Genomic DNA, 27,369 nt, shown 5'->3' on the forward strand with positions numbered 1-27,369 from the left:
ATTTTTCCGTCGTATTTTTCTGAACATTTTCCAAAAGAAAGCTACCCTTTATGTATATTTTAGCTTTGGCCGTAAAACTAGATAACAGAGACAAAATAAGTAGAAATCTAGACGAACTGGTAGCCAATTCTGTATTTTTCCGTCGTATTTTACTGAACATTTACCAATACAAGGCAACCCTTTATATATATTTTAGCTTTGGTCTTAAAAATAGATGACAGACACAAAACAAGTAGAAATCTAGTCGAACTGGAAGCCAATTTGGTATTTTTCCGTCGTATTTCACTTTACATTTTCGATAATAAGGTAACCCTTTATGTATATTTTAGCTTTGGCCGTAAAACTAGATAACAGAGACAAAACAAGTAGAAATCTTGACGAACTGGTAGCCAGTTTGGTATTTTTCCGTTGTATTTTGCTTTACCTTTTCCAAAAGAAGTCAACTCTTTATGTATATTTTAGCTTTGGCCTTAAAACAAGATAACAGAGACTAAACAAGTAGAAATCTAGACGAAATGGTAGCCAATTCTATATTTTTCAGTCGTATTTTGCTTTACATTTTCCAAAAGAAGGCAACCCTACAAGTATATTTTAGCATTGGACTTAAAACTAAATGACAGAGAGAAAACAAGTAGAAATCTAGACGAACTGGAAGCCAATTCTGTATTTTTCCGTCGTATTTTACTTTACATTTTCCAAAACAAGACAACCCTTTATGTACATTTTAGCTTTTGTCTTAAAGCTAGATAACAGAGACAAAACAAGTAGAAATCTTGACCAACTGGAAGCCAATTCTGTATTTTTCCGTCGTATTTTTCTGAACATTTTCCAAATGAAGGCTACCCTTTATGTATATTTTAGCTTTGGCCTTAAAACTAGATAACAGAGACAAACCAAGTAGAAATATAGACGAACTAGTAGCCAATTCGGTATTTTTCCGTCGTATTTTGCTTTACATTTTCCAAAAGAAAGCTACCATTTATGTTTATTTTAGCTTTGGCCTTAAAGCTAGATAACAGAGACAAAACAAGTAGAAATCTTGACCAACTGGAAGCCAATTCTGTATTTTTTCGTCGTATTTTGCTGAACATTTTCCAAAAGAAGGCTACCCTTTATGTATATTTTAGCTTTGGCCTTAAAACTAGATAACAGAGACAAACCAAGTAGAAATATAGACGAACTGGTAGCCAATTCGGTATTTTTCCGTCGTATTTTGCTTTACATTTTCCAAAAGAAGGCAACCCTTTATGTATATTTTAGTTTTGGCCCTAAAGCTAGATAACAGAGACAAAACAAGTAGAAATGTAGACGAACTGGTAGCCAATTCGGTATTTTTCCGTCGTATTTTGCTTTACATTTTCCAAAAGAAGGCAACCCTTTATGTATATTTTAGTTTTGGCCCTAAAGCTAGATAACAGAGACAAAACAAGTAGAAATGTAGACGAACTGGTAGCCAATTCTGTATTTTTCCGTCGTATTTTACTGAACATTTACCAATACAAGACAACCCTTTATATATATTTTAGCTTTGGTCTTAAAAATAGATGACAGACACAAAACAAGTAGAAATGTAGTCGAACTGGAAGCCAATTTGGTATTTTTCCGTCGTATTTTACTTTACATTTTCGATAATAAGGTAACCCTTTATGTATATTTTAGTTTGGCCTTAAAACTACATGACATGGAGAAAACAAGTAGAAATCTTGACGAACTTCATCCTAGTTTGGTATATTTCAAATGACAAGGCTAGATAATGCATTTTCTATTGCCTGAATATAGTGGTGATCAAAAATGGTTTTTCAAAGGCAAATAGCTGCATACGTAGCAATATGTATGTATTTTAACTAGCAAATATATCATTTTAATAATAATGTTTCCAGTAGGCCGGAAAATTGTAATTTCTACCTCTGGCACCCATTTATATAATTGTATATTCTATAACTATAGTTTCAGTAAACAGATTTTCCATAAAGAGAGAAATTCATATGTAATTAATGTGGAGAAGGTTTTTTTTTTGGTTTATTTGGATAAATCAAGAATCTATTAATTACTACCCAAATTTTAATTTTTCTTGATGGAAAACGGACAGAGTCATTTGTGTGGGTAACAGTGAGCGAGGTTAAAAAAAAGTGATTTCATCAGAAGCGACATTGGGAATTTCAGTATTCTGTTCACTTATTTTTTCGCACTCTCTTACACAAAACATGTGGTAAAAACTTTTTTTTTAGTTTTTGTCAAAGGTATCTGTAAAATAAATATCTGGTAGAAGTTCAATTTTGCTAATTTTACTTAATCACAATATTTCGTATTGCAGAAGTAGAAATAACTGTAACCATAATATTAATTATTTTTCGTTTTTAAAAATAAATATTCAGCTTTATTGTTTAAAAACTTGAATAAAATAATTGCTTGCACAAATAACTTTAGATCAAGGCTTGTTTCGTTTAAAAACTGTTTTGGTTTGGAAACTATTTTCCCTTTCTTCCGCATACAAGAAAGGAAAGAGCGCAAAAGACCTAGACATAGAAGATTTTAAAAGAAAGTTTATAAAAGTATATGCTAACTTGTTCTGCGGTTAAGTGGGGATAGGAAGGGAGTTAAACAAGGTGTAATGTGAAAGGAAGTTAGAGGAGGTGTAGGTAAAAGAAAGAAGTGCTCCCCCAGTCCTGATAATTGGCCTGGAAGGGGTCGGAGAAGAGGCTGGAAGAAAGCTGGACCGTGGTCCCCGTGAAAGGGGTCCTCTCCTCCCTAGCCAACGGCGGCTAGACGGTGTCCAACACTCTTACCGCTAGCACGCATGGCTCTACACTAATATCTCTTTTATCACAACTCGAGATAGTGCAATAATTAGTTGAAATCTATTAATATTAGTACGGGATTCGGGCAACAAGTGTTCTCAGGTGCTCTCTAAGCTATACATGTCTGTGGATATATCCAATACAGGTAATTTTTGATCTGCAATAATTATTTTAATACATTTGTTAGTAATTAATTACAATCAAGGCATGATTGGTATATCTCAAACCTCAGTAATTTTTTTAAAATCATTCAAATGCATATTATACGAATTATAATTAACAAACAAAACTGTTTACCAAGATATGATAACGGAACATTCATTCATTAGGTCCCATTATATTTCTTTTCATAGTTTGTTTACATTTTGTTAGGTTAGAACTAGATAACTAGTTCTTATATTTTGTTTATTATTTCTTGGTTATTCTTTGATTTTGGAATATGTTTTTTTTACTCGATTTTTATTCTTGAAAAATCCTAAAACGTAAATGTAACATTTAAGCGGCTTTCTTTACCTGCACATCTCGAAGATTAAAGTGATAGATATGTAACTCTGTTATCAAAGGCTATTTTCTTAACGATAGCTGTGGAAGAATTTATAGTCTTCAGAAGTTTATCTTTCCTTTTTTTGTGAGTTAGGACGAAAATTACCAATGTGTCTGGGTGATTTAATGTGTTTCTACAAAACAGTAGAAGATAAGTATTAATTCTATAATTTTGAGGAACCTGTAGCAATTGCAAAAAGCTTTTAAATTGGTGTTATCAGAATTCAATTTTTTCTGAATAAAAAATTATTGTAGAGGAAAGTATTTACTTGTAAAGAGCTGTGCTTGTTTGGTATTGAGGAAATGAAAACGCTAAGTACTCAAATCATTTACTTTAAAAACCTTTTCAAAGAGATACCTAAATTTATTTGTAGAAAAATATTTTTGAACCCAATTATTTTTTTTTACTAAATTGTGGTTGTAATACATGTGTCTAATATGTGTAAAATGTTTTGTAGAAAATCGTAGAACAAAAGCTCTACAGTTGCCTTACTTTCTTAAAACGATACTACCGATTGGGGAATTAAAAATTGCAAAGCCCTTATGATTTTCTTGCTCTATCAAAGTATTGAACTTAACCTGTCCCACTTTTCCTTTTCGTGCTATGTGTTCATACATGTGTACACTCAGGAAAAGTGCTCAAAAAATTTTGTCCCCAACAAAATTTCGAAAATGATCAAATCATAATACTTAGCTGTTAGAGAAGTAAAAATTAAAAACTAGAAATCTGAACAAGTGAGGTAGAAGCGTTTAAAAAACAAGAAGTTACAGTTTAAACTCGGTCGGTGCAACTCTTTCTTCCGATTGAAAGGGGTCAATATCTCTTAAGTCAAGTTAATGCATGGCTCTTAGATGTTTATATTTTATATCCGGTTAAAGTTTGTTTTATTATTTGTAATCAAAATTATTTTTTATCGAGATTTGAGAGCTCTAGATTTTTTTTTACAGTGTGTGCATTTTTGTCTAGGTCAGTGTAAATTACAAAACGGTTAATCATAGAATTGCGTGAACTTCACTTTTCCTTTTTACTCACTACAGTTGTAGTGGAAATATGTTTGGGAAAAACTGAAGAATTAAAATACATGTTTGATGTTGCCTGAACCTGAAGAAAAAGGGTTTTTTAGTCTGTGCGGACGCCATTTTAGAATTCATCTATAAGTCGCAGGTAACTCTAAATTGTTACCCATTTTGGTAACTATTATCGCATCAGTTACTAAAGTTTAATTCCTTACTCGGGGAGTGTGACTTACGAGGGTCGTTTGAAAAGTCCGTGCAAAGTCAGAGAGATAGCACTACTGGCGCGTATCGAGGTTATGTTTAGTTAGTAGCAACTCTTGGAAGAACACACACCAAGTTTCAGCCAGATCGGTCTATTTCTTTGTGATTGGCATTCGTTTGAATCGAGGAAGTCGAGTGATTTTCAAAAAATGGACGAAAAAGAATTTCGTGTGTTGATTAAACACTACTTTATAAAAGGCAAAACGCCTCAGGAGACTAAAGAGAAGCTTGATAAACATTATGGTGACTCTGCACCTTCGATTAGAACAGTTTATAAGTGGTTTCAAAATTTTCGGAGTGGCCATATGGGCACAAGTGACGCTGAACGTTCTGGACGCTCTGTTGAGGTTACTACTCCAGAAATCATTGATAAAATCCATGATATGGTGATGGATGACAGAAGAGTGAAGGTGCGTGAGATTGCTAGTGCTGTGGGCATCTCAAATGAACGGGTACATAATATTTTGCATCAACATTTGGACATGACAAAGCTATCCGCAAGATGGGTGCCGCGATTGTTCACGCTTGACCAAAAACGAAATCGTGTGAAGTGTTGCAAGGACGGTTTGCAGCTGTTCCAGAAGAATCCGCAGGACTTAAAGCGTCGTTTCGTCACTGTGGATGAAACATGGATGCATCACTACACTCCTGAGACCAAAGAATAATCTAAACAATGGGTTACCAAGGGGGAATCTGCGCCAAAAAAGGCGAAGACCGTTCCTTCGGCCGGAAAGATTATGGCGACTGTCTTTTGGGATTCGCAAGGAATAATCCTCATCGACTATCTGGAAAAGGGTAAAACTATTACAGGTGCATATTATTCATCGTTATTGGACCGTTTGAAAACCGAGCTGCAAGAAAAACGCCCACGATTGGCCCACAAAAAAGTCCTTTTCCATCACGACTACGCACCAGCTCACACCTCAGCAGTTGTGGTCGCAAAATTAATGGAAATAGGGTTCCAACTCGTTTCACATCCCCCCTATTCTCCAGACTTGGCTCCCTCGGACTACTATTTGCTCCCCAATATGAAGAAATGGCTGGCGGGAAAAAGATTTTATTCGAACGAGGAGGTGATTGCAGAAACGAATGGCTATTTTTCAGACTTGGACAAATCCTATTATTCGGAAGGGATCAACAAACTAGAGCAGCGTTGGACGAAGTGTATAAGCCTAAAAGGAGACTATGTTGAAAAATAAAAAAGGTTTACCCCAAAAAATTAAGTAGTTTTTATTTTTGCACGGACTTTTCAAACGACCCTCGTATACTGAAAGGGTTTTTCAGTTATTCAAAACCTTTTGAAAAGGATTTATAATTATATTCTTTGAACTTCCTGTAAACTGAATAATACCCTTCACATTTATCTCTGACGTTTTGGTTAGAGGAGTTTTCTGGGAAATGATGCGAAGATATTAAATTTTCTTTACCAATTTCTTTTTTACTATTCGTTGTTTACGTTTAAAAAATGCTACTACTATTCTGAAACATTTAAAGAAGGTTGTCCTGTACAGTTTAATTCATACTTCTAGATTGCTGATTCTGATCAAAAATTTTAGATGGTAATGCTCCCCGAAAATTGATTGTTATGGCTTGCTGTACCTTGAGAATTTCCCAAATTTTTCTATGGTTGATGAAATCAACAGTATGAAAACATCATAAATCAGCCAATAAATGTTTCGAGTTACTGACTTTTTGATTTAACTATATTCATATTTTTATTAAGATACAAGGATGAAACTGAAATGGAGTTTCAACCAAGGCAATATATTAACGGATTTTATTTTTTTCAATTGAAATTTTTAAATATTGTGGATTTACATTTGCGATGATTCGGTCAATAAATTAACTCTTATTTAAAAAAAATATTTTCGAACGGTAATCACTTTTTGCATTTAATTTATTTTATTTTTAATGACCATGTATTAATACAAAAAGATTAATAATTTAATAATATAAGATATTGAATTATTTCCTAATACCCGTCTATCGTTCTGGCACATTGTGCTGTGGGCGGAAGTATTAATCAGCATTAACATTGTGTAAGAACTTCAGCAGGTTTCTGCAGATAATTGTTAAAGGAAATATAGTTTGCACGCCATCCTTTCATAATTATTTTTTTACTTTCGTTTCCTATAAAATGTATTGTTATTATAGATTTCAGCTGGGTATAATTTTTTTATTAAATATATATTGTCAGGGTATAAAGTTAATGATTTCTAATTTATGGAGTTGTTTGAAAGATTAAATTAACTTAGAGTAAAGTGAGATCTGCTCTCAATTGTTGTCTTATTGAAACATTAAATAATTTAGATAACAGTTTCTTGCTTTTGTTTCCAAATTTAAGTCTATCGATTTGTACCAACCAGCACTAGCTTAGGTATTAGTTGATTTCATTGCGAGTGCGTTTAAGATGTTCCTATTTCTCAGTCAACCAAGATCTTAGAACAGACTCATGGTCCGTGTAAGATTGCAGACTCCAGCAGCAAATCCACTAGAGGCTAATTATTTTTTCAGGACTAGTTAATCAGATCTGCCCTTAAATTCCGTCAAATCTTGCATATACACTGTTAAATAGATTTTAAAGAGAAGTCTACTAGCCATATTCACTGCTAACTAAAGATCTATTTTTGTTTTGTTTTCTTTTTGTGGCATTGGCTTCCGCCATACAGCCAGCATCGTCTAGGTGCTTATCACTAGAATATCACTCACTCTCCATTCTTACTTATAAATACATCCGCTTCACACATTCATCCCTCTACTATATACAACTATTTACATAAACTACAACTAATGGATGGATCAGTACTCTATATTCCTGCCATCCTTTTAGCTTAACCGAAATTAAAATCACGTTATCCTTCTCTAATCATTTTCTTCCATTCATTCTATAACTTTTAAATAAATTCATATTCCATTGCTAGCTCTGCTATCGACTTAAGCACATGTTATATGTTGGTGGAGAATATTATGTCTTCGTAGCGAAATGGTGCATCTAAATACCTGTATATGTCGTCAAACATTCGTTTCCTTTCTACCACATAACGTGGACATATCATTATTATATGTTTGAAATCCTCCTCCTCATTGCAATCTACGCAAAGAGGAGAGGACCTTTTGTTGATCCTGTGTAGATCTATTTTAGTGTTTGCTTATAAATTTAATTGTTTGTGAAGTTTTAAATGAGACCGTTTAAGGATTAGTTGATAGTCAATTGATTGTCCCAGACAATGTAGGGTCGCTGCTGATTAATTGGCACAAAAAAAGACCCCTTTACCTTTACCTCGCAATTTGATCTTTTCTTTCCAAATAGTAGAGCCAATAATCGCATCTGCACGTGAGTTTATTATCTTCATAATCAAAGACTACAAAGTGGCCATTGAAGGAAAGAGTTAAGCCCCTTCTGGAGAGCAGCCGCGAGGAGTTGGAGTTGCTATCAGGATATTAACTGGGCCACGACTGTCCACAAAATCATCTACCCAGGATTGGCGATGCGTCCACAACCCCACTTGCCCACTGTACTTTGAAGCTCTCATTGGATCCAGCATCTTCCAGCGTTCCTCGCTCTAAGAGATATTCGTAAAGGGAAGACTTCACGTCTACGGGTGGCTAACAGCTAACAATAAATCGGCTTAGAATCGGTGTAGATTCTTCTTATGTTACATACTGGGAGATCCAATGACCCCCTGATGAATTGGACAGCTTATCTGTGAAAAAAAACCCATAGTTTTTCCTAATTTTTAAAAATCGCAAGTAACTCTTTTACTTTTTTCAAAATTCTCAGTTCGAATAAATAGAAAATCAATTTTTTTTAAAAAAATTATTTCTGGACATTGTTCTCCTCACTACAGACAATTCTAGTGAGCTGTAAGAAGCTCCTAGAAAGAGAAAATCTAAGGGTCACAGCAGCTGGATTCGAACCGGGGACCTCCGCGTGGGAATGCAATACGCTAACCTCATAGCTAATCCCTTCCCTACAATAAAAGTGGTTTAAACGCGATAAGTATCTACTTATTTGGCCTTTTTTTTTTAAATATTGCAGTCTTTCTTTCTTTCTCTCGAAATCGAGTGACATTTTAATCCATGGATTATAATCCATTTATAAATAAACATAAACAAAATAATGAACTTCTTTTGTTCACAATTTTAAAAAATGATAAATATATGTGTACACGAAGTAAACAAAGAAGTATGTCAACAGGACCGCGTAGTGGAGTAAGACAGAGATATATGTACTTAAGTTGTTTGTCTGTGTGTACATATGTAGGTCGGCCGACGGAACAAGTAGCTGCAGCTTGCACGACTCCATAGCACTACACATCTACGAAGCATCTAGACGTTGACATACTGGGTTTTCTGCTTTCATTGTCAAGCACCAGCGCTATCTATTTTATCTTTATTACTGATTTGTTATTCTTTTATTTATAAATTCTGTGTCGTTTAACGTTTGTCTGATAGAATTAAATAGTTTTGTCTTCTTTTTTTCCCTTTCTTTCATTAAAACATCTTTTATTTATTTATTACTGTATGGTATAATTTCTAAAGCATTTTTCTATTGGTGGGTTTGGTTTGAAAAGCAATAGTTTCCTGATTGTTAAACTTTTATTACAAAATACGTTCATTATTTACAAAAATAATGAAGTACCAATCCATTTACATTACAATGTTCATTATATAGTTTATGGAATGCTTAGGATGGAACAAGAATATAATTTGTAGAGGGAAAAAAGGTTAGAAAAAGACCCAGCTAGAGGAAAAAGTTGGATAACATGCCAATACAATTCTTTTGTTTCTGAAGGGAATTGAAGAATTGTATGGTGGCAGAGTGGGTTTAGGATTTAAATCTAAAGTGGAGAGGAATTTCAGTGGAAAGTTTTAGATGTAGGAAGGTACTGGAGATTGTGGAAGTAGTCATGGAGAGGCAGTCATAGTCTAAGAAATTTGTTGTCCTAGAGTTCCTTGTGGGTTAATACTACAGATCAGGCTCTCCAGGTGAAGGAGGCGTAGATTATCATTGGCCTGATGACCACTTTGTAGGTGAAGGAGTTCGTTCTGTACTGTCGATCTTCCGGAATTCACTTTATCGTGATAATAGTCTTTCACTTGTAAATACATCTGCTCTGTGGTAGCGCCGTTGCGTATCATTCAACAACAAATTCAAATTGTTGAATTTGATTCGTATCATTATTACTGCGTTGCATGATATCTATAAGCTTTTATTGAACATATCTGCGCTGACGTGCACAATAATCAAAATATGATAATCGAGCATATGGATTATTCACCTAGCGTTCCAAATTCGACCAAGGGTTTTACTTTTAGTTTGGTGAGTTTTTTTTTTGTAACTCCAATGTGTAGATCTTTAAGCTATATCGATTATTTCCAGTCGATAACACCATCTCGATGTAAGCAGGACAGAATTCTATAGAATTCAGAAAGTTTAAAGCGTTTAAAACTGGTAAAGAGGTTTCAAGTTAAGTTTTATGTCTCTTGAGACATAAGTTCATTTATTAAAAAAATAAAAATTAAAACCAACATTTAAATATCTTATTTATATTAAATGCGCTTGAAACTAAAAGAATTTATGGAGAATGCTCTAAAAGGATCAAGATAAATGTGTGATGAATAAATTGAAAAAATAATCCATAATAATAAATGTGAAAATGGAACTCTGGGTAATGAATTAGGTTATAATATAAAGGAAAAGGAAGGTTTCATTTTATATACATATATCTTAAAGAGTAGTAAATACCAGGCACTTGGAAGGAATTACGTGAAGTATAAATGTTATAAAAGAGAAACTTCCATTTCTTGTTTTATCTTGAACTTTATTTATTTACGCTTTAAGGAGTTTTTTTCTTTCTTAACTTGTCCTGTTACTATACTATAAAAGAACAAACATATCTTTAATTTACAGTAACATCAAAATTTCAAGAAATTCAGTTCTGAGGAAGTGACACTTAATTGTATACATAATGTTGTTTTTTGTTTATCATATTCTAAACTATCTTGATTGATAAAGTCAGTTTTGTGTATAAATCTAATTTAGTAAGCAGTGCGACATGGACTATGTACTCGTATAAATATTCTGTTTTAATCATGTTAAATGTGATAGGCGTAAATATTTTTTCCCTTATATTACCAAATTATTGATTTTATTCGCCATTGAACGAATTATAACCTTAACCATTTTAGGATGGGCTTTGTTTCATCATCAGAGGTAAATTAATTAGAAATATATTTTATTTTTTGTTTTTTTCTTTCACTTTGTTTATCAGCCATGGAATCCTGACAAAATTCAACCCTCCTTGAAAACCATTAATCTTAATAATAAGTAGAAAAACGGCCTTAATTCTTCAGTCCATACATTACTACCTCATATTTTCCTTGGCATAGTTAAATGTTTAATCACAAAAAATTAATTAGTTGCAATATGTGAGTTTAAATTGCTAATCAAATACTTAATTTAGAAACTACATAAATCATTAGAAAGTGCATAGAAGTTGTTAATTTGATTATTTGGACTGTTAATTTGGAATTTATTTTCTCTCATCACTGGTTGGCTATTAAAATTAAATATAATTATTTTGTACTAGATCTTCAGCAGTAAAACTGCAGTCAGATAACAAAATTTCACTAATAATTTTTGACTTTAAAATATTTTTAATATCCTAACTCTTCCATTATTTTAAAAGAGAAATATAGGTAACAATAAAGTTTACACATTAGATAGAGGTGACTCTATTGTTTTTGTTGGTGAAACTGAAAACTATGTCATTTCACGTTCTGTTAATGTTAGTTTCCATTATCGTATATACTTTGGCCTTAACACTTCTAGTATGTTGCGGATATATATATATATATCTAGTGCTTGTTTGTTATTTTCGTTTGTTCCAGTATTGTTGACATATTAGTCTGCTTAACCTACATATTTACTTGTACGCCATCATGCTGTCTTTTTCTTATAAAAAGAACTTTCCATAATTACCAACCTTTATGCTTCTTCTTATCGTTTCTATTCTTTTCATTCTATGCTATTAACTTTGATAATCTTGATAGTAACAATAGAATTTGCTAGGTAACAGCCATTTAACAAAATAACCATCTTATAAACACATAAAAGAAATGGATACTTTACTTTCTTCGTTCCTTTCCGAAATTGGAGATAGTATTGAATTAGTAAAGATTTTTTTCTTTTTTAAAAATGTCACCTTGAAATAATTTGTTTCGAGATTCTGTGAATACGCAATTTGGGTTGTTAGTCATTGGTTAGTGTAAGTAGAAAATTTTAAGTAGCTTTAATTTGAACTAAAGTTTAAATTTAAATGCCTTTAAAATTCACTGTAATAAATTGTTGGCCAAAACTTCTTTTTTTTTAAATTATAGGCGATTCTCTCAAGAAATATTACTGATCTAATCGCTACGTTAGTCCTTAGTTAAGTCTAGCTTTCCAACAACTTATAGGTAAAGAGGTCGCATATAATTTGATTTAAAGAATCCGTATAATCCCCCAATATTTCACGTTCTAATAATTGGTTAAACTTTCTGTTTCGGTTTTAACCAAATATAAAAGACGCCAAACGGATAAAATAATTTCTGTATGGCTAATTATTGTTCACCCAATGAAATAAATAATTGACGGAAGGAAATCGAAGAAAACAAGTTCCCCTAGAATTAAAAATTTAAATCAATACTTATGTATTTATTTATGATCTTTTGTTTATGCATGTGTGTGAGTTTAATGTATGCATATAATTGTTGCATGTAATTTATGCATTGCATTATAATGCTATTAAGTTATGAGAAGTCTCTATGATTACGTTCTGTTTTAGTCATTGATCCTTCCGGTATAGATGTCTATCTTCAGGATGTGTTGAGCTTTATATAATGTACTTGTAGCAAACGGCCTTATATATTGCAATGTGACCGATACTTAATGCATAATTATCGCGCAGTAAGTCTTAGCAATTTTGGTAACATTTGGAGATCTACAGCAGAGTTTCGCGACAGTTATGCCTCGATCCACCTTTACCGGTTGTTACCTGATCGTCTTTGTATTGGAACGTTCGAAAAAGCACGTATTTAAATAACATTTTATTACAATTGATATCATTTAAATAATTTTACTGCATTAAAGTTTCCATTAATTTTATTTAGAATTTATTGTCACAGACCCTATTGCTGGCCATTTTCATTTACAAAATATTTGTTCTGTAAATTGTAGGCTTCCATAAAGAGTTAAGTCTATATATTACAGCGAACTGGCTCTCTAATGTACTAACCCACTACCCCGCTCCCCCAAAAGTGCCCTTAATCGAAGTAATCCAAAAAAATGTTTCGCATAAAAGTTATAGAACTATTTGAGAGCTATAATTGTGACAAGTTCGAAGAAATTCTGAGGAGCGGTTTTTGAAAAAAAGTTAAAAAAGTGAAAAAGCTATTCAGTAAAGTGGTACTTCCGGTTGATCTATTTTGACCAAAAATTAATCGTCACTTCCTCTAGTTGAACCTAAATGAAATATCAAATTTGAGGTTTCTGCGATTTACCGTTCCCGAGATATAGTGGAAAAACTAACTGCAGAGTTGTAAAGTCAGTTCAAACCTATGCCATCAAGGCACGTTGGGTTAGAGAACTTCAATTTAGCTGGAAAATCAACAGATTTCTAGGAATTACTGGATCTGTAACCCAACCTGCCTTAGCCGTGCTTTTTTAATATCATTTTTCTCTCTCTTCTCTCTAACTAGCCGAATGCGATCGGTTATTGTCGACTATTTTCGGCCAAATTGACCATGTTTATTAACTTTATTTAATTTTTAACATCTAATAGATACACTCACACGACTTTTTTATTCCTATTTCTACAAGCCGAATGCGATCGGTTTCTGTCGGCTATTCTCGGCTCTACTGATATTAACTTTATTTCCAATTTAATTTTCAACATTTAATATGCACACTCACACGACTTTTTTATTTCTATTTCTAACAATCCGAATACGATCGGTTTCTGTCGGCTATTCTCGGCTCTACTGATATTAACTTTATTTCCAATTTATTTTTTAACATTTAATATGCACACTCACACGACTTTTTTTAATTAATACGTATGTAATAAGGTTAACTAGAATTTTTACCGAATAGTAGTTACTTTAACTTAACACAATACATTCTAATGGAACTATTTTAGAAATAAATATAATGATCACACTCACACGTTTAATCAACCCTTATACGTACACTTTATTAATAGTAAGTTTTTGTTAAAAAGATACTAATATACTTCATGAAAAGTACATTTTGTAGAAAATTGTGCATAGCCTTTTTCTTCTTTTTAAAAAATTAGGAAAACCAATTGTTGAAACTTTTTCTAGGAAAAATACAGTGCCAGCATGATAAAAGGAAATAATTACAACGAGTTACTAATGTTAATCTTCAGAAACGGAAATGAATATTAGTGCCCACACAATGTGTTCAATTATAATTTCACCTAACTATAACTTTCCAATTATGCTGATTTTGCATAGACAATATTACCTTTTTTTTTTTTTTTTTTTACTTAATTAACCTAATTTTGTGTATGTTTTCCTTTTTTATATAGTAATATGTATGAATTTTATTTTTTATAGGCAATAATGGGGGAAAAGTAAATCACAAGGAATAGTTTTAAGGATAAAATAAAGTTAAAAAAAGAAACAAGAGAATTGTAAGGAGGGCAGAGCTAATGGCTTACCATACATAAATTGCTTCACAAACGGAAGGCTGATTATATGGGCCGTTATAAATTGATTTTAAGCCACTCTATGTATACATATATATAATGTTCCATGTGTTTCGCTTGTTGCTTACGGTGAGGATGCGCGGAATTGTTATATATATATAAATATATGGTCTACTAAATATGATTGACCTACATTGTTTATTTACTTTAGTAAATAGTAACACATTTTTTCCTTTTTTTCGAAAGAATTTTGTATAGTTGGCGTTGTTATTGAGTAGTGAAGCCCTGGGGTATCGCATTGTGCGTTTTTTTGCTAACTCGTGTCTTCCCGGAAATGAATTCAAAATAAAATTAAAAAATTAATTCTTATTGAAGTAATACTTTTTTTTAAATAATTTCTTTTATTTATTCATTTTTGGTTCCAAATTTGAGTGACCACCGGAAATAATTCAGTTTTTCTGTACGTGAGAAATAAATGGATTTTAGAAAAATGGTTTATGTACGAGGGTCGTTTGAAAAGTCCGTGCAAAGTCAGAGAGATAGCACTACTGGCGCGTATCGAGGTTTTTTTGGGGTAAACCTTTTTTATTTTTCAACATAGTCTCCTTTTAGGCTTATACACTTCGTCCAACGCTGCTCTAGTTTGTTGATCCCTTCCGATTAATAGGATTTGTCCAAGTCTGAAAAATAGCCATTCGTTTCTGCAATCACCTCCTCGTTTGAATAAAATCTTTTTCCCGCCAGCCATTTCTTCATATTGGGGAACAAATAGTAGTCCGAGGGAGCCAAGTCTGGAGAATAGGGGGGATGTGAAACGAGTTGGAACCCTATTTCCATTAATTTTGCGACCACAACTGCTGAGGTGTGAGCTGGTGCGTTGTCGTGATGGAAAAGGACTTTTTTGTGGGCCAATCGTGGGCGTTTTTCTTGCAGCTCGGTTTTCAAACAGTCCAATAACGATGAATAATATGAATAATATAATAGTTTTACCCTTTTCCAGATAGTCGATGAGGATTATTCCTTGCGAATCCCAAAAGACAGTCGCCATAATCTTTCCGGCCGAAGGAACGGTCTTCGCCTTTTTTGGCGCAGATTCCCCCTTGGTAACCCATTGTTTAGATTGTTCTTTGGTCTCAGCAGTGTAGTGATGTATCCATGTTTCATCCACAGTGACGAAACGACGCTTAAAGCCCTGCGGATTCTTCTGGAACAGCTGCAAACCGTCCTTGCAACACTTCACACGATTTCGTTTTTGGTCAAGCGTGAGCAATCGCGGCACCCATCTTGCGGATAGCTTTGTCATGTCCAAATGTTGATGCAAAATATTATGTACCCGTTCATTCGAGATGCCCACAGCACTAGCAATCTCACGCACCTTCACTCTTCTGTCATCCATCACCATATCATGGATTTTATCAATGATTTCTGGAGAAGTAACCTCAACAGGGCATCCAGAACGTTCAGCGTCACTTCTGCCCATATGGCCACTCCGAAAATTTTGAAACCACTTATAAACTGTTCTAATCGAAGGTGCAGAGTCACCATAATGTTTATCAAGCTTTTCTTTAGTCTCCTGAGGCGTTTTGCTTTTCATAAAGTAGTGTTTAATCAACACACGAAATTCTTTTTCGTCCATTTTTTGAAAATCACTCGACTCCTCGATTCAAACGAATGCCAAACACAAAGAAATAGACCGATCCGGCTGAAACTTGGTGTGTGTTCTTCCAAGAGATGCTACTAACTAAACATAACCTCGATACGCGCCAGTAGTGCTATCTCTCTGACTTTGCACGGACTTTTCAAACGACCCTCGTATTTAAGTAAAATGAAATCTTAACAGAAGGCAGAAACTGATTGTAACTAAGTGGGCCAAAATACATATACCGGAAATAGAATGCTTACTAAATTGGGTTTTCCACTTTTATGAATTTTTTTATTTATTTTTGAACAAGCTTATGTCTATTGATTTCCAAATCTAGAAATTGTATTTAAAACATATTCATTGCATAATTTGATTAAGGACACTTCTGGATTATAGTGAAGGGTTAGGCTTTTTTCCAAAAGGGTTTTTATTATAGAACAGGATGTACGATTTCTAATTATTTGTAATGATTTAAGGCGCCCCAACATCTAAGGTTATTGGCGCCCGGAGCTTTTTTTCAGTGCACTGTACGGCCTCCGGACAGTGTTCTCTCGTTACAGACAACACTGACGCATCACCGGTGACAGTGAGCTGTGCGAAACTCCTAGGAAAAGAAAAATCTAAAGGTCAGCAGCTAGATTCGAACCCGGGTCCTCCGCTAGGGAGTCCAGTAACCTCATAGCTAATCCCATCCCTCCTATCGAGCTATTGTTTTGATTTTCACACTAATTAAATTTCCTTCAGTTAACAAAACTAATCGCGATTAATCTCAATTTTAAAAAAAGAAAATTACACACAAGAGGCCCATTCTCTTACAAAACCACAATATCCTGACCTTGATCTGTGGTAAATTTGCTAATATCTCAGAGCTATTGAATGAACATGTACAAAGATTATCTATCTTCCTGCCCCTGCTCTTTGTCTCTCTCTTTTTGTGTACCTTTTAAATAGTGTATCTTTGTTTAAATAGAAACACACGTAGCTTTTGATTAGCAAATCATTAAGGAACTTGTGCAAGTAAATTTGGTTGTTTATTAAAGAAAAGTTACAAAGATTCATTAATTAACTCTTTTAATAAGAAATCAGTAGTTTTAAAATTGATTTTATTTTTACACTAATGAAAAAGATATTTTCACTTTTTATCGCCAAAGAACTGATACTAATCGATCCAAATTTTTTTGATATATCGAATTATCACCGGAAATATCGTTTTGATATTTCCCCTTCAAAAAATCTATTCGTGTGTGCTTATCCTGTTTATGGAGTGCATTGAGCATAAATTGAAAACAAAAAAGTGGAAGTAAGTTTAAATTTTGATACCTTGTTTAGTTGTTTACTTATCGGACTCGGCTCGAAGGTTTTTTAGACAAAATTAGCCAATCAGAATTACCATTTTACACTGAATCGATTTTGTTACAATTTTCTCAAAAAATGGCGGCTTAACGATTTTTCCTTAACTTTTATTTTGAAATATTTCCGATATCAGTGTAATGTCCAGGTTTATGTCGTATTAAATTAAAACTGTTCAGGTAGGGCCATTGTATAAGGGTTGATCGTACAAAGACTGCACGATAAAGCGTGACTTTGAAAAACACACCCAACTTAGACAATTTTTTTCTCTTTTTCTATAAAAGATGGAATTCTCAAATTTTCTTTAAAATATAGGGCAAATCCTCCTTTATAAAGGTAATTTTTTTACAACCACCCACATCTAATAGGTTTCGAGAAATACGTTGCTGAAAATGAGCTAAAACGGCATTTTCAGAAAATTAGTTCTTCTACTTCTTCTTGTTACCTTTGTTGTAATAGCTCCTAGAAGCGTGAACCGATTTTCATGAATGAGGTATCATTCAATTCGAAATTTCATTTAGATATGCTTTTTGGGGGTCTCGACGCTGTAAATCAAATGGGAGAGGAGTTAGCCCCATGTATGTAAGGCCCCCACCAAAAATTATTACTAATAACTCTGTAAATCTCTAAAGCACGATTTTGATAAAATTTGGCATGATAAAAAAAAAAGTTAGAGCTCTCCTACATAACATTAAAGCGACGTTCAGCTCTTACACCTATTAAGAGGAAGTTTTGCAATAATTTCAAATTATCGTTTCGTGAACCTATTTTCTTCAATGAAGTGTTATTTGGTACAAAATTTTGTGTAGATTTACATTTTAGATTTTAATTAGGTTTAAATTTGTAACCTAAATTTAAATTTTAAATACAATTAGCTGACCGAAATTGCTGTTTTCAATTAATAGATTTTCTTGAAGTTTTTAGAGATTTCTTCGCCTTTTTAGGCTAATCTAAAATGTTTTTCTTTTACACGTCATAAAGATTTCTAATTAGTCGAAATGTCAACAGATAACTGTTCTATTTCTATTTTTCAATGACAACGTCTCCTAAGTCCTGAAGTATTGCCTTTTAAAATTCCATGATCTTTTAAAAGTATAGGAAATACTTATTTGCGAAACTATCATTAATGGACATCATTACGGAAAATTATTTATTTTTATTTTTTAATTGAGCCTTGATATTTTGTATCACAGGAGAAAGGTGAAAAGCTCTTGACTCCGCACGGAGCTAATAAAGAAATGTAAAAACAAAGAACTAGGTAAAGGTTCTGTTCTTGGTTTTACAGTAATTAATCAGGGTTAAGTTGATCTTTAAGATTGTTTAAATGTCGTTTTCTTAATTCTTTGAGCGAACGTTTTTTTTAAAAAAAGGCCCCAGAACCTTTTTTCAGTTGTAAAAATAAGTTTAGATATTTTATAGCTACGAATTGCTTTGACATTTGAATTGATTTTAATTTTACATAAATACAAACGAACATTTTTTTACTTACACAAAAAAATAGGAAGAAATCTTATTCAATATTCATAAAATACTTTAAAATAATTATTGATAAAATGTATTATTTAAGTTCTTCCGGTAATTAATAAGTAGAAGTTGGGCAAAGCAATAGGTACTTAGAAGTGAAGTTCGTAACAACGTAAACTTTCTGTAAGGGCTGATCAAAGGGCAAGGGAATAATAGAAGCCCTAATGGCTCTAGGCACTTTTTTATTGCAAAGGGCGCAAATTATATCAAAATACCATGAATATTTATTAAAAATGGATGCATAGGAGTTAACCAGATTTGACAACCCACTTTTACGATGGAGCAGTTATATTTATAGTAGGGTTCACCTTGCCCAAAGTAGAAATATGTTTACGTAATTACTATGATGAGTATTTCAAGTTCTTGTCTATAGGGACCCTTTTCCGGTGGTGACGTCACTACTTTTCAAAAACAAAAATTTCTTTAACCGCCTTTCAGATTCATTGACACTTTACTGACACTATAATGATCCATGAAGGACCCCAGCCTCAGCCACTACAGCTCACCATCTCTATCCCTTGCCGACGTTCTCTATTTCTGCTGGCCAAGGGCCTCCAAATTGTCCTGTACATCGCTCAAGTCGAGGCCTACCATCAGGGTGTCCATACAACGCTTTCCTGGGACTTCTAGTCCCCTCCAACAGGGAGCAAATGACCCAGCCATCGCAGTCTGGCTACTATATCTGACCTCACCGAACAGTTCAACCACTTCTTGGTTCGTCCTGACTTTATAGCCGTCTTGCGTTCCTGCAGATCCAAAAATCCTTCTTAAAACTTTCCATTCCTACCCTCACAACTTTTGTTCGTCCGCTTTGTTTAATATCCATACTTCCGAACCGTAGGTAACGATTTGCCGCAGTGTCGTCAGGTACATTCTTATCCTTTACTGCTCGGGGACAAGCAATTCCTTTTGAAAACTGGCTGCAGCACCCAGAGACATCTATTACCTGGCTGCGATTCTTTCACATAAATCTTCCCTAACACTGTTTGAGGCTAACATTGCCCCAAATATTTAAATTCTTTTACCTCTTCAAAAGAATACTCCGGAATATTCTTCTTCCCATTGTATTAATCGTATTCTTGGTCTCAGATTCATTGATCTCAAGAATAATTATGTACGAAGAACATTACGCTTGATTCCCATTCATTAAACAAAAATCAGCTATATTTTATTCGCTTTATATTTTGTATTAACTTGAATTTGGCCAGGAGTTCAAAGTTGCCAATTTTACCAATTAGTATTTTTATTAAAAATGACAGATTCGCTATGAATATCAGGATTTTTTTACTAGGATCTCCGCGTGGAAATCCAGTAGTAACCTCTGAGGCTAGTCTCCTCCAACTTCTGCAGATTTACCTGTATTTCACTTATTACGAAACGAATCCTTGCAATTAATTTTTTGGTTACTCCATGAATAGAAACGTAGGATAGGGAGTAATCAGGAGCTTCAAATGTTCTATCACTTTAAAACGGAAGTTGTTATTATGGATGTAATCCTGACATTGACATGAGTGTCTTCTAAGCCTAACTTCCCTTCCGTTTCGAGTAGTCCTTCCAAGTAACAATACCAAAAGGAAGCTTCTCAATAAATAATGATAAAAAAGATTAAAAATTGAAGATTAAAGTGTGCCTGCTAGAAGAATAGCGCGGAAATATAATATGCCCTCTATCTGGAACTAATCTAACCAATGTGGACAACAATAGCAAGCAATACGGGTACCGTTCTTCAGTTTAGTTCCACCGTATACATGTTTAGAACATAAAATATAAGCCTATAACAAGTTAAAGGAGGTTCTTCTCTATTTCGTTTCCTTCCTACTAATAATATTTTGTAGTTCACAGTCTTAGAAAATTAATGGCAAGTAGTGCGGCAAAGAGAAAATAATAGGAACACAGGTAACTGGAATATTCATGGCATTACGAGTTCTTCCATGCAATTCACTTAGGTATATAGTGTTGCCAAATCCTGCCAAAAACCTGCTGATCACTCGTGTCTAGAAGATTGTGTAGCTGCCCTATAATTTGGGAACAATACTTGATGGTAAAACATATCCAGCGTTAACATTTCATACGAGTGAACTCCTGGCTTAACTACCCTCTCCGTCAGAAGGGAGAAAATTGAACTAGAATGTGATTAGATGATGCTTGGACTAGAGGATTGTAATGAGAATCTTAATATTTGATTAGAATTCGGGCCGATCTGACACAAAAACGGAATCTGTTAGTATGTGTTGATGGTTAGATTAGTGACGTTTTAATGAATGGAGCGTTGACGATTTGGCTGAGCGAATGGATTGAATTAGTTGAAGATTGATCCACACGGTTAAATAAATGTAAATCCAGATAGGTTTTAGTTTAGAAGTAAGTGGGTAGCAGACATTTCTTTTTAAATTAGAGATTGGATTTTTGTTCGAGTAGTCGATTGCATCTGTTAACTGGGTTAAATGGGTTCTACACTTTACTGAAAAAATATATGAAAATGGCCAGCATAAGGGACTGTGACATCTAATAAATTCTACACAATATTAATGAAAATTTAATGCAGTAAAATGTTATAAGATTTGAATAAAAAAACTCCTGGATTTTTTTTACGTTTCCACTGGGTCAAACTCATCAAACTTCTCGGTCAGCCAGGCTGTTCTACGAGCTATTGGTTCTTACCAGGTTTACTGAAGGACTGTCAGGGTGCTCTGACAGAAATCAGTAACCACAATAAGGTTATTCTGGTGTGGGTACCCTTTCATTTAGGATATAAGGGAAACGAAGTGGTAGATGTGCTGGCCCGTGAAAATAGGGCTTCGTTGGCCCGGAGCCCTATTTTGGGGTTTCCAAAGTGTTTTAAGAGTGTGGCCATCAAACTATGGGTGCAGAGTAGGTCTCAAGAGTGGTGGTTGGCCATTACTGGGGCAGAGGCAGGCGTAGAAGGTTATTATGGGCTATTCGTCACAGCCACCTGCAGATTTAATCCGTCAAGGCTGTGTGGTTTTCTGGATAATTGTAGGCCTGTTAACCGGCCACTGTAGTCTCACAAAACACATGCGCCTGGCAGAGAATAGCCTTTGTAGGTTCTGTCAGGAGGAAACTTATTTGGATGTCACTACTGTGGGGGAAAACCAAGGCCTGAAAGCTTTACCCAGTAGTCGCTTTCCAGCATTAAGAGTCTGATTAAAAGGACGGGTCTGGAGGGCGTGCTCTAGAGTGGTGGGAGCCACAATAGATCCATCACAGTGGTGTAGGCCTTTAAGGCTGCCCTACTAGAATCTATTCTAATCTAAGTGGCTAAAATTACGAGCTGAAGTATGAATGAAATGTTGGGTACTTGCTGATTTGTGTACCTTTTTACGTTTAATCAACCCTTATGCCTTACCTTTTTAAAAAGTAAGTTTTTTGTTCCGCAGATCAATACATAATGCAATTAAATACATAAATGGAAATTATATATCCATCTTTGATCTCAAAAACATAGTTTATTATACTTTTACTCCCATTACACTTTCCTTTGTTCCCACACATATTCACTGTGGGAATGACTTTTGCACATTCAAGGCTACTGTCTTAGAAATTTAAGATTTTGTAAAGTTAAATGCATTCACGTGATTATCTAAACAAAACTTTTGTTTTCTATTTCTTTAATTTGGTTATTTATTCTTTGTGATTCATTGTATTTTCTTTTCTAGTTTATTTTCAGTCGTTTATGTTAGTAAAGTTAGGATTAGAGGAAACCAAAATTTTAAATATTCTTCCAAAAATTAAATTTTTTATTTCGACATTTCACTGGAGATTTCCAACGGATATCACTTTCTCTTTGTATATTATTCAACTGGTGAGAAAATTAATGCCAAATTTTCTCTTTTTCTCCGAACATTAATTCTGTCTTTTCTTTTAATTGTTGGAAAGAAACGAATAAGGCTGCCAAAGAGAATCTTTAAATTGAATTTAATGATGATAAGGCTTATTCCATCGATAAACTCCTGGCGTTTGAACGGTGACGCCCTTGTTCTCAACTAGCAGAACATCCTTCAGGATCTGTCTCTTTTTCCTTTTTACTCCTCCTCTTGTACAAAGTGTGAGGGAAAGTAAAGGAAAAAAGCAAAAGAAAGAGTTTCTAATTCTTGAAAATATATAGTCTAGTAAACCTAAAACCTGATGACCTAAAGAATTACCGCGCATACCACATGGACAGCCCCCCAGGTAAACAAGTCTATAGTTGTCTGTATAGAAAACACACAAGTTCAACTCTCTCCCTAATAGGGTCTGAGACATACTGACCATAAAAACCAGTTTGTATAGTTCGCTTCAGTATCAACTTTCTTTTCAAGGTCATCCTCTGCTTTCCTTTATCCTCTCAGTTTATCGAATAAAAGAATTCTTAATAAGAATTTTTATTTAATTACAGTGTGGTGTAGCCGTTTCTAATTTCTCTTGCTGTGTAACAGAAATAGATGGGGTTGCAATCGTTTAGATTGGGTTCTCACACAAGAAAGGTCAATTTTGAGAATTGTCTGTGGGCAAAAAAGAGCAGATTTCACGGAATGATCTACAGATGTACAGCGTCGAATAAATTTTCAAGAAGCTGTAAGTCGATGAAGTCATAATACCGCCTCTCGTTCAAAATAAATGGAGGCGGTTTCATTTGGTTATTTTCAAGAAATTGGCCCACAATTCTCTTTACTCGATTTATTGCTTCCATTTATCTCCTGCTGATTAGTTTTGCAGGATACAAATATAAATCCTGGTTAAGTTTCAGGAATAGAAAGAGGTACCTACTCAGGGATATAACCACTTCGTAATGTCCTATGCACATCCTACCACGATCTTCTAAACGTGGTTCCCCCTAATTTAAAGAAGTTTGGCAGTGTATTGAGAGGTATATTCACAATTGCCTTTGTAATACGTACGTATGTAATACGAGGTCCGTAAATTAAGTAATGAGACTGATTTTTTTAAAAAAATTTATTCAAAAAGAATTACAATTCTATATTGTCACCTTCAAAATAACTTCCTTCTGAAGCCACACAGCGCTGGAGACGTTTCTTCCACTCCTCATAGCAGTGCTCGAACTCCGGTACTGGAATAGCCTTCAGCTGGCCGGTTACAGCCGTTTGAATGTTTTCCACTGTCCCAAAATGAGTTCCCTTGAGGTGATTTTTCAACTTCGGGAAGAGAAAAAAGTCACAAGGACTCAAGTCAAGCGAATAAGGAGGGCTGAGGAGCAACAGGAATGTTTTTACTGGCCAAAAACTCGTTTATTGAAATTGCTGTGTGACAAGGAGCATTATCGTGATGCAACACCCACTTGTTCTTGATGTTTGGTCTCACACGAATGACCCTTTTACGAAGTTTTTCAAGAACCACTCGGTATAAGTGTTAATTGACCGTTTGACCTTGAGGTAGAAACTCTTTGTGGACGATTCCGTGAATATCGAAAAAATAAATCAGCAAGCAATTTCAATAAATGAGTTTTTGGCTAGTAAAAACATTCCTGTGGCTCCTCAGCCTCCTTATTTGCCTGACTTGAGTTCTTGTGACTTTTTTCTCTTCCCGAAGTTGAAAAATCACCTCAAGGGAACTCATTTTAGGACAGTCGAAAACATTCAAACGGCTGTAACCGACCAGCTGAAGGCTATTCCAGTATCGGAGTTCGAGCACTGCTAAGAGGAGTGGAAGAAACGTCTCCAGCGCTGTGTAGCTTCAGAAGGAAGTTATTTTGAAGGTGACAATATAGAATTGTAATTCTTGTTGAATAATTTTTTTTTTTTTTAAATCAGTCTCATTACTTAATTTACAGATCTCGTATAATCTGATTACCTTCTTAGATCTCTAGGATAATCCTAGAGAAGCGAAAGATGGCAATTAGGATAAAACCCAGCTGCTCTTAAAGGGAATATCTTTCTCTAGGTTTCTGGATAAGTTCCAAAACGCCTTACCTATCCATCGTTTCAAGAAAGGCTACTTATTCTGAAGGGACACCCTAATGTCAAGGAGACTCCGAGTTCGCCTCAAGCCACTTCTGTGCAACACCCATGCTTTAGCATGAGTTCGCTCTTTGGTTCCCAAATAGTTGCATCATCAGCTCTATCAAACCCTTTTTTTTTTTTCTGTGTTGTGTTCTGAGTATTTGTGGTGACAGTGACTGTTTGTTGTGAAGACTGGAATAACCGCAAGAATCTCAAGAAGTTACAGATCCACTTGCCCTTATGGGGGACTGATCTTGTTTCGGGGAATATATTATTTATTTTCCATAACGTTGACATATCTTAGAAGGGATAAAAAAAAAAAATGAAGCTCCTTAAACCCTTCATTGGCTAATGGTGCCTAAAGCCATTTTCAGTGCACAGCCGACTTCAGGTCGGCGTTCTTTCGTTACAGAAAATTACTGTCGTATCACCGGATGTAAGCTGTAAGAGGCTCCTAGGAACAGAAACTCTTAAATGTAGACAATTACAGTAACAGTAACTATTGTTAATGATATAGTGTTGCTATCAAGTAGGGAAAAAGATAATTCTATTTTAGAATAATGATAATTCTTTTAATAACAATAATTACTGTTGTAATTATCACTTTAAGTGCCATCATTATACTGTTTAAGCAATAAATTGTAATAAAAAATTGATCAATTCTTTTTTATGACTGAATTATATGTAATTACCACTCTGAACATATATTTTGTTGAACTTAAAAAGAAAGAGAGATATTTCTTACTTTATTGATTCCAAAAATAAATATGTCTTCATTTGTTGTACTTGTTTTGAACGGAATAAAATGATGTCCACATTATTCTTATGAATATTACTGATTATTGCGTCCAATTATAGGAAGGACTAGAGACCAAAGAATGCACAAACTGGTCGACTCCTAGCAGAAAAGAAGTAAGTTCCTGGTCACAGTGCTGTCTCAGGAGATGTCTCTTCATTCTGGTAAAATCATTAACTTATCTAATAAAATATCATTAGTCTGTTAATTACGTACGCTATTGGTAACACTGCTCGCTTCCGATTTGTTGTATGATTTCCGTTTCTTTTTAAGTATCTTGACGTAACAAGAAACTGAGTAAATTTTATATTGTTACTATTGTTATTAAAGCAGGAAATCTACCAATATAGTGGTTGATTACGGTTCTAAACACTCTAGATTTCCTGTAACTTCTTTTTCGTTTCCACTTCCTATTTGATATTCTGAAGCGCGACCCGTTTTGTACAGAATATTTTTCAATTATCCAATTATTTGTTGTTGTATACCCTTTCCAAGATGGCCATCACCAGTACAAACTGGTTAATTGTCTCAAGTATCTAGTTTCTCTCAGTGAAGAACTCTAGAACAAGTCCCTTAAACGAGACTACCTGCTATACACAGATCTTCTCCCTTCTACATCCAAGTTTTCTAACTATAAAGCGAGTGAAAGCCGTATTTTATTAAATAAGTTAGAAGAGTCTTCTTTGTAAAGAGTCTATGAGATTTCATGTCCAGATATGAAGCTACCATTGCTCGGTAAACACAGGTGTATAGTTACGGCGCTCATCAATAATACCAGGTATGTGTGGCGGTGTCTCGTTCTTTTTTCAGATTTTATTCGTATTTGATAATCTGATGATACTGTTATTGTTTTTCTGATATAAGCAGCCATTTTGTTTAAGCTTTACGAAATATAGTTACAAATAACCTGTAAAAATTACGCTGTAACAACTTTTTTTTGCACCAAAGCGGGTCACAAGTTCAAACTAAAATTTAGTTCATTCAAATTGATGTACTTTACCCAAGTTTTTCCAAAATCTTTAGCGGTGGTCTGTGCATCACCTTCATTTAGGAACAGCTAGAGAATAGATCTTAATTTGAGGCAAATTTTTTTTTTTTTTTTTTTAAAAAAAAGCAATTTTAGGGTTGTCCTTTTTAGACCTTTTTTTCTACCTCTTCAAATTTAATAGTTAAGACAGAGGTTCCCAATCTTTTTCGCTTTGCGGTTCTCTAAATAATCGGATTTTTTCCGCGGCGCCCTTAATACATAAGATTTTTTCTAAATTTTTGACTTTCTTGAAAAATTGGAAAACTTTCCTTTTCAAAAGCGATTTCCCATTTAACAGCGAAAAATTAAAAACAGATACTATTTTCCTTGGGATAATATAAAATATCTAATTTCAACTGTTTCGGTAATATCCATATCGAGTATGCATATAAATTGATGTACTTTACAACCACCATTTGGTTAGGTTAGGTGGAAAATAAATTAAACCCGAATTTTAAATTCACAGACAATTTATTGAACGTCCATTGATGATTAACATTATTAAAATTACTAATGGGATGGATGAGCTTGATGTTCACTACACCAACTTCTCAAATCTCGGAATAAAATTGGATACGGCTACCCTCATTTCTTGTTCACCGTTAATTTTCGAGCGATATTTACTTTTTATAACCGCGACCACCGAAAATCCAGCATCGCACCAATAGGATGTTGCAAATGGAATTAATATTCGTAGAGCTTTACCACTAAGCAGTGGATATTCCTTTCTTACTGATATCC

At 34.2% G+C, this 27,369-nt stretch overlaps 1 protein-coding gene across 4 annotated transcripts in view; it reads left to right on the forward strand.

The window, feature by feature from the left end:
- Positions 1-2,114: 2,114 nt before the first annotated feature.
- The window catches only part of f (espin protein forked), a 149,568-nt gene continuing 124,313 nt past the window's right edge, over positions 2,115-27,369 (forward strand). The window contains exons 1-2 of one of the 4 annotated variants that reach the window (XM_074137364.1): positions 2,115-2,943; positions 25,664-25,765. The gene's annotated coding sequence lies outside the window, so the exon portion shown is untranslated. Of the gene's footprint in view, positions 2,944-10,687; positions 10,837-25,663; positions 25,766-27,369 lie in introns of those variants that run through there. The other 3 variants (XM_074137363.1, XM_074137361.1, XM_074137362.1) reach the window with 3 other exon arrangements.

This window comes from Rhodnius prolixus, unplaced genomic scaffold (genome assembly GCF_049639745.1).
Source record: "Rhodnius prolixus isolate KJV_2025 unplaced genomic scaffold, Rpr scaffold_5, whole genome shotgun sequence".
In the NCBI taxonomy this organism is placed as follows: domain Eukaryota; kingdom Metazoa; phylum Arthropoda; class Insecta; order Hemiptera; family Reduviidae; genus Rhodnius; species Rhodnius prolixus.